Source organism: Oncorhynchus nerka, linkage group LG18, assembly GCF_034236695.1.
Source record: "Oncorhynchus nerka isolate Pitt River linkage group LG18, Oner_Uvic_2.0, whole genome shotgun sequence".
Classification (NCBI taxonomy): Eukaryota; Metazoa; Chordata; class Actinopteri; order Salmoniformes; family Salmonidae; genus Oncorhynchus; species Oncorhynchus nerka.
Genome location: NC_088413.1, coordinates 58,019,325 through 58,026,848, shown reverse-complemented (window position 1 = coordinate 58,026,848; position 7,524 = coordinate 58,019,325). Strand labels below are relative to the sequence as shown.

Below are 7,524 nucleotides of genomic sequence, written 5' to 3'. Positions count from 1 at the left end.
CATAGAAACACAGCTCATTATAATGAAAAAGTATAAAGACAGGGGGGTTGCACACACCTTCCATGTTAACCACAACTAAAACTGGCTACTGCACTTGTACAGTTGCAACATACAGAGAGATGGTTTCAGAGGGGAAATGCTCATGTTTCCAATGGGAGGATATGAAGCCCACTTTGATTGATAGCTATAGATGACAAATGGATATCTGAGAGGTATGCCACCACAACTAGCAAATAAAGTTATTATGTAATTAATGGTATCATACTAAAGGGTTATGCTAAATTATCAAGAAAGAAAAGTCAACTACAGTATATCAAGAGCCGTAGCAGCCGTGGCGGAGCATGCCGCACCACATACAGCCAAGCGAATGAAAGAACCTGAGCGGAGGACTCTAAAACAAGTGAGATGAGACAAGTTCCTCTGATTTCAACACTAAAGGTAATTTATTAACAAACCCAAATTCCTGCTTGGCTGACCAACAGACTAAAAGCAAAAGCCTAGCATAGCATAGCAGCCTGACGGCCATAGCAGAGGCGTAGTAGTGGAGTATGGGCTCTACAGGCTCCAGGTCCAGGCTCAGTCAGGTGGCCCCGTGTCACAGTCAGACAGAGGGAGACCTGGACCAGCAGGCCAGTCATCCCACTTCACATTGGACCATCCCTGCCATACCAACCCCACTGGAGCAACAACATCAGCCGCTGGGACATAGGAGGACTACCCAGCTGCCGCCACTGAAACTGGAAAACCCTGCAACCTTCCCACCACTATCTACAGGTTGGTATACAAGCAGAACATCATTCAAAATGTTGCTGTCATCCTCATGAAGGATGAACTGTATTGTGTGTATATGTGTGCATGTGCGTGTGTGTAAGTATCCTCATATGTATCAAGCAGCCTCCCACAAAGTCAAATCAACATTTGGGGTCCAAAAGCATCATTCATCCTCAGCCACCACGGAGACTACAGGTCAGAACAGGAAGGTTTCACTCAAATTGTACTACAAACTATTACTAGCATTCTTGTTCAACTGTTACTAAATTCCTATTTTGTTATTTTCCTATCTCTATGTGAGATAAATTGCATTTCAGTGTAGTGTCAATTTTGAATCTGTTTAAATGGCCTTATGCTTCAGTTTGATTTGTTCTCTATTGTCACAGGGCAGGGACCGGAGAGATGGGGGTGTCCTCCACTTTTCTACACCCAGCCAGGGGGCACATGGTGGCACCGGCCGCCAGCCGCAGGTGCAGATAGATACTGTAACGGATTAACATGCTTAAGTTACTCAGTTGTTATAAAAGGAAATGTACGTGTGTAGCAAGATAGTACTGTGCTTGGTCTGAGAGAGAGAGAGAGAGCGAGAGAGAGAGAGAGAGAGCTGGGGAGCTGCCAGCCCGGGCCCTTCCTGTTCCAGTGGGCCTGACTGCAGTGCTGGTGGGGTGGGCCACAGCCAGCCATGACTGGCCCTCAATGGGATGCTCTTTCAAGGTACGGGGAACAGGAAAATCCCCACGACCAGGCAAACACACACAAGCATGTATGTGGACATACACTCATTGGGGTGGCAGGGTAGCCTAGTGGTTAGAGTGTTGGACTAGCAACCGAGAGGTTGCAGGGGTGGCAGGGTAGCCTAGTGGTTAGAGTGTTGGATTAGCAACCGAGAGGTTGCAGGGTAGCCTAGTGGTTAAAGTGTTGGACTAGCAACCGAGAGGTGGCAGGGTAGCCTAGTGGTTAGAGTGTTGGATTAGCAACCGAGAGGTTGCAGGGTAGCCTAGTGGTTAAAGTGTTGGACTAGCAACCGTAGAGGTTGCAAGTTCAAATCCCCGAGCTGACAAAGTACAAATCTGTTGTTCTGCACCTAAACAGGCAGTTAACCCACTGTTCCTAGGCCATCATTGAAAACAATAATATGTTCTTAACTGACTTGCCTAGTTAAATAAAGGTATAAAATGATTGCTTAGGGCATGATCTAGAGATCAAAAACTTTTCTATCGCATATTTTGGGTGAATTATCTGTAACATATCGTTGGTGCATTATGTGTATAACATGGCATGTGACTATATTATATTTCAAACAACCATTTGTTGCTGACCCATGAATGGTGTGGTCTTTCTGGCTGTGTGGGTTGGGTTGTGCTGGATAGGGAGGTCTCCTGGAGGCACAGATGGTCCTCAGTCAACAGGCCCAGCAGAGACAGAGAGCCCACCGGAGACAAGTCAGAGAACAGCAGGAGCACGAGAGGATCTTCTAAACAGATAATTGTGAGACTGGAGACATTTTGTACCACCCCCACCAACTTGAACGTTCTAACTGACGCATACAGTCCATAGATAAATGGTGTACTTGTATTATTGTCTTTCTCTCTTGGCCTCTATAGTTGGAGCACCAAGCAGCAAAGGGATACAGACACTGCATCTGCTGAACAGGCCAACGCTAGGGGACATATTTTGGGATTGGATGACAGAAGAGAGCCTTGCCCTCAGGGAGATCCTCCAACAAAGACCCCTTCCCCCAGAGCAAGGAGAGAGACAACAGTACCAGCCTGGACCACAACCACTGCACCTGTGTCGGGATGAGGAGCTGATCAACAGAGACTTGGCATGGGGAGGCCTCAGGAGTCCTCACCAGAAAACCAATACTCTCACAGACAGAGGGAGGGGTGATGGATGGTGGACCGACTTTGAGGAAAACCTTACCTTGGATGCTGGACTGGAAGACAGAGAAACAAGGAGATCCAGTTCCCAAACACTTGAACTCTTTAGGGGATAGTGAGAGGGCTAGTAGGTGGGACATGAGGCCCAGGCCTCTGATAGACTGGCAGAGGTGGGACATTGGTTGAATCAACGTTGTTCCACATCATTTCAATAAAATTACGTTGAACCATCATGGAATAGACGTTGAATTGACGTCTGTGCCCAGTGGGCTATATCATGTGGAGAGCGTGATTTGGGAACCTGAACTGGACTAGGAGCTGTTTATGAGGTTTAGTAATCTGGATTAAACTGGATCTCCAATCTCATGTTGCAAAATGCTAATTAACTTTTCATGGACACTTTATTTAGAAAAAGCTGAAATTGTATCTAATTTATTTGGTAAAATGTTTGCATTTTACTGTATGATCGCATGGCAAAGTTAAATGTTGGTTTGTTATCAATTACAGTGGCAAGAAAATGTGAATCCTTTGGAATTACCAGGATTTCTGCATAAATTGGTCATACAATTTGATCTGATCTTTAAAAAATAAACATGTAACCTTTATTTAACTAGGCAAGTCAGTTAAGAACAAATTCTTATTTACAGTGACGGCCTACCGGGAACAGTGGGTTAACTGCCTTGTTCAGGGGCAGAACGACAGATTTTTACCTTGTCAGCTCGGAGATTCGATCCAGCAACCTTTCGATTACTGGCCCATCTAAGTCACAACAATAAACAAACACAGTCTGCTTAAACTAATAACACACAAACAATTATATGTTTTCATGTCTTTATTGAACACAGCGTTAACATTCACAGAGTAGGATGGGAAAAGTATGTGAACCCTTGGATTTAATAACTGGTTGACCCTCCTTTGGCAGCAATAAACTCAACCAAACGTTTTCTGTAGTTGCGGATCAGACCTGCACAACGGTCAGGAGGAATTTTGAACCATTCCTCTTCACAACACTGTTTCAGTTCAGCAATATTCTTAGGATGTCTGGTGTGAACCGCTCTCTCGAGGTCTTGCCACAGCATTTTAAATCAGGAAGAGGTCAGGACTGACTGGGACACTCCAGAAGGTGTATTTTCTTCTGTTGTTGATTTACTTCTGTGTTTTGAGTTGTTGTCCTGAATCATCACCCAACATCTGTTGAGCTTCAATTGGCAGACAGATAGCCTAACATTCTATTGCAAAATGTCTTGATAAACGTGGGAATTCATTTTTCCGTCGATGATAGCAAGCTGTCCAGGCCCTGAGGCATCAAAGCAGCCCCAAACCACGATGCTCCCTCCACCATATTTTACAGTTGGGATGAAGTTTTGATGTTGTGGTACTGTGCCTTTTTTTCTCCACACATAGTGATGAGTGTTCCTTCCAAACAACTCAACTGTAGTTTTATCTGTCCACAGAATATTTTGCCAGTAGAGCTGTGGAACATCCAGGTGCACTTTTTAAAACTTCAGACGTACAGCAATGGTTTTTTTGGACAGCAGTGGCTTCTTCCATGGTGTTCTCCCATGAACACCATTCTTGTTTAGTGTTTTACGTATCATAGACTTGTCAACAGAGATCAAATCAAATCAAATGTTATTTGTCACATACACATGGTTAGCAGATGTTAATGCGAGTGTCGCGAAATGCTTGTGCTTCTAGTTCCGATAATGCAGTAATAACCAACAAGTAATCTAACTAACAATTCCAAAACTACTGTCTTATACACAGTGTAAGGGGATAAAGAATATGTACATAAAGATATATGAATGAGTGATGGTACAGAGCAGCATAGGCAAGATACAGTAGATGGTATCGAGTACAGTATATACATATGAGATGAGTATGTAAACAAAGTGGCATAGTTAAAGTGGCTAGTGATGCATGTATTACATAAGGATGCAGTAGATGATATAGAGTACAGTATATACGTATGCATATGAGATGAATAATGTAGGGTAACATTATATAAGGTAGCATTGTTTAAAGTGGCTAGTGATATATTTTACATCATTCCCCATCAATTCCCATTATTAAAGTGGCTGGAGTTGAGTCAGTGTCAGTGTCAGTGTGTTGGCAGCAGCCACTCAATGTTAGTGGTGGCTGTTTAACAGTCTGACGGCCTTGAGATAGAAGCTGTTTTTCAGTCTCTCGATGTTCGCATGTTCCAGAGATTTCTGTAAGTTTTTAGCTGACACTCTAGGATTCTTCTTAACATGGAGTATTCTGCACTGTGCTCTTGCAGTCATCTTTGCAGGACGGCCACTCCTAGGGAGTAGCAACAGTGCTGAACTTTCTCTATTTATAGACAATTTGTCTTAACATGGACTGATGAACATCAAGGCTTTTAGAGATACTTCTGTAACCCTTTCCAGCTTTATGCAACGATTCTTAATCTTAAGTCTTCTGAGATCTCTTTTGTTCGAGGCGTGGTTCACATCAGGCAATGCTTCTTGTGAATAGCAAACTCAAATTTTGTGAGTATTTTTTATAGGGCAGGGCAGCTCTAATCAACATCTCCAATCTCGTCTCACTGATTGGACTCAAGGTTAACTGACCTTTGACTCCAACTAGCTTTTGGAAAAGTCATTAGCCTAGGGGTTCACATACTTTTCCCAACCTACATTGTGAATGTTTAAATGATGTATTCAATACAGACAAGAAAAATACAATAATTTGTGTGTTATTAGCTTAAACACACTGTGTTTGTCTATTGTTGTGACTAAGATGAAGATCAGATCCAATTTCATAACTAATTTATGCAGAAATCCAGGTAATTCCAAAGAGTTCACATACTTTTTCTTGCCACTGTATGTCATAACCAAAGTATTTCAGAAAATGTGTCCACCACCAGTGTTAAACGATCACCTGAATGTATTCATAGGATTGTGACTAGCAGCTGGCATCCTTACCGTGATAAAATGGATGTTTTGCTGCTTCTGTGTAGAGCTGTTCTCTCTCACCAGATAATTGATCATTTTGTCACTGTGGTTAAAATAAGTCTCGTTGTGGGAACCATTCTGTTTGCCATGCGTCAGTCTCTTATTCCAATATGTTTGAAGCCACAGTATGGGGCGCCCTCTAGGGATGATCGTGATAATCCAGGTGTGGAAAGGACTAACGTGCGTAATGCAACACCAGTGTAATGTTCACAAGGTGAGAAAGCACATTCAAAATAATACATTTGTCTTGTGTCATCTTCAGAGAGAGATTGTTTTCTTTTCAATCTTAAATAAGTTTTAGGATTACATGGTATTGAGATTTAGGGGTGGCAGGTAGCCTCGTGGTTTGAGTGTTGGGCCAGTAACTGAAAGGTTGTTGGATCAAATCTCTGCGCTGACAAGGTAAAAATCTGTCATTCTGCCCTTGAATAAGGCAGTTAGCCCACTGTCATTGTAAATAAGAATTTGTTGTTAACTGACTTGCCTAGTTAAAAAAAGATAGTACTTTTCAATGAACCAAAGTGGCTTTAATCGATTTGTTAGTTTTCAATCTTATTTCATTATTATGATTAATACCTCTCACTGGGCAAAAACTGGTTGAATCAACGTTGTTTCCATGTAATTTCAACCAACAAAATCAATGTGATGATGTTGAATCAACGTGGAAAACTGATTGAATTCGCAGTCATCAAAATAACAACTTTTAACCTAAATCCAATGACATGGTGATATATATTAATGTTTTCAACCAAATGTAAGTCAAAGCTACACTTTGAACTGATGTCTGTGCCCAGTGGGATGGTGTTATTATATATTTTTTCAAGGACCCAAAGATTTCAATTTCAATGCTTAATCTTAATGGAAAAACGTGTTCCCTCAATGGCCATTTGATCAAGCTTCAAAGAGAAAGTATTTCAAAAAATATATTTTGTTTTGTGAGAAGCACACAGAAGATCTCTTATGTTCCCTAGTTCCCTTCAACATTGAAAAGATCTATTGCACTTCAGGTCTCCTTTTACCATAACAACAGGAAATTGCTTATTGCAACACTCCTCTCCACCTCAATGAAGCCCAGATTGAAGCTCTTAGCAGGACTAGAGAGACAAAGTAGAACTGGCCAGCTACCAAACACCTGGGTCCACAATGTTGAACACACAACAAGAGCAGGGTCAGGTGCATTTCGTTCTTGAATTGAGTGAGAGGTGTCCACTTTTGCAATGATTTCTGAAGCATATAGGCTACTGTATATAGCCCTTATAAAGGGTTTATGATGAAGATTCAGTTTGTGTAGTCTTACTCTCCTTGTGCCATGTTTTCAGTCTTCTAAGAAACAAGGAAAGAAGCAAGCTGTTGTTTTGTTTGTAATAGCTCTAGTTTAGTAAAGGGTCAAGAGCTAGGGTGTGGTCATTTTCTGTTAATTTCCACTGGCCACCATAGTGCCACAAGTACTTCCAATACACCAAAGAAAACTGTGGTACCTGTCTCATTTTCCTCCTTCCTAATCTTGCTGGCTTTTCTGTGGCTTTGATGTTTCCCCTCATAGGGAGAACATTTCTTCCTGAGACTGGGGGGGAAGAGGTCTCAGAGCCAGAGTCAGAGCCAATGACTACCAAAGCCAGTTTGAGCCTGTAGAGCTCCATTTAAATAGTCCATTTAAATAGTACCGTAAGAGCTTCTTGTCCCTCACAAAGCCCAGGTGCTCATACAGTTTCTGGGCTGATTGGTTGGTGATCTTAGTCTCTTGCACCACCTGTTGAAGTCAATAAAATCAAGTAATTTAGTATAGATCTGTACTGAATCTACATACTGAATACAATGCTGCTGTGCAAATTAATCAAATCAAATCAAAGTTTATTTGTCACGTGGGCCGAATACAACAGGTATTACAGACCTTA

The 7,524-nt window shown here is 42.0% G+C and overlaps 1 long non-coding RNA gene across 4 annotated transcripts; it reads left to right on the top strand.

Annotated features, from left to right (window-relative positions):
• The first annotated feature begins 87 nt into the window (after window positions 1-87).
• LOC115146642 (uncharacterized) lies at window positions 88-6,160 on the top strand. 4 transcript variants are annotated; one of them, XR_010459764.1, is made up of 4 exons: window positions 88-774; window positions 895-966; window positions 1,158-2,259; window positions 2,376-6,160. It is a non-coding gene; the product is annotated as an uncharacterized LOC115146642 (long non-coding RNA). The 4 variants fall into 4 exon arrangements; XR_010459765.1 differs by having other exon boundaries at window positions 895-1,241; window positions 2,142-2,259; XR_003866192.2 differs by having other exon boundaries at window positions 895-1,485; window positions 2,142-2,259.
• The last annotated feature ends 1,364 nt before the right edge of the window (window positions 6,161-7,524 follow it).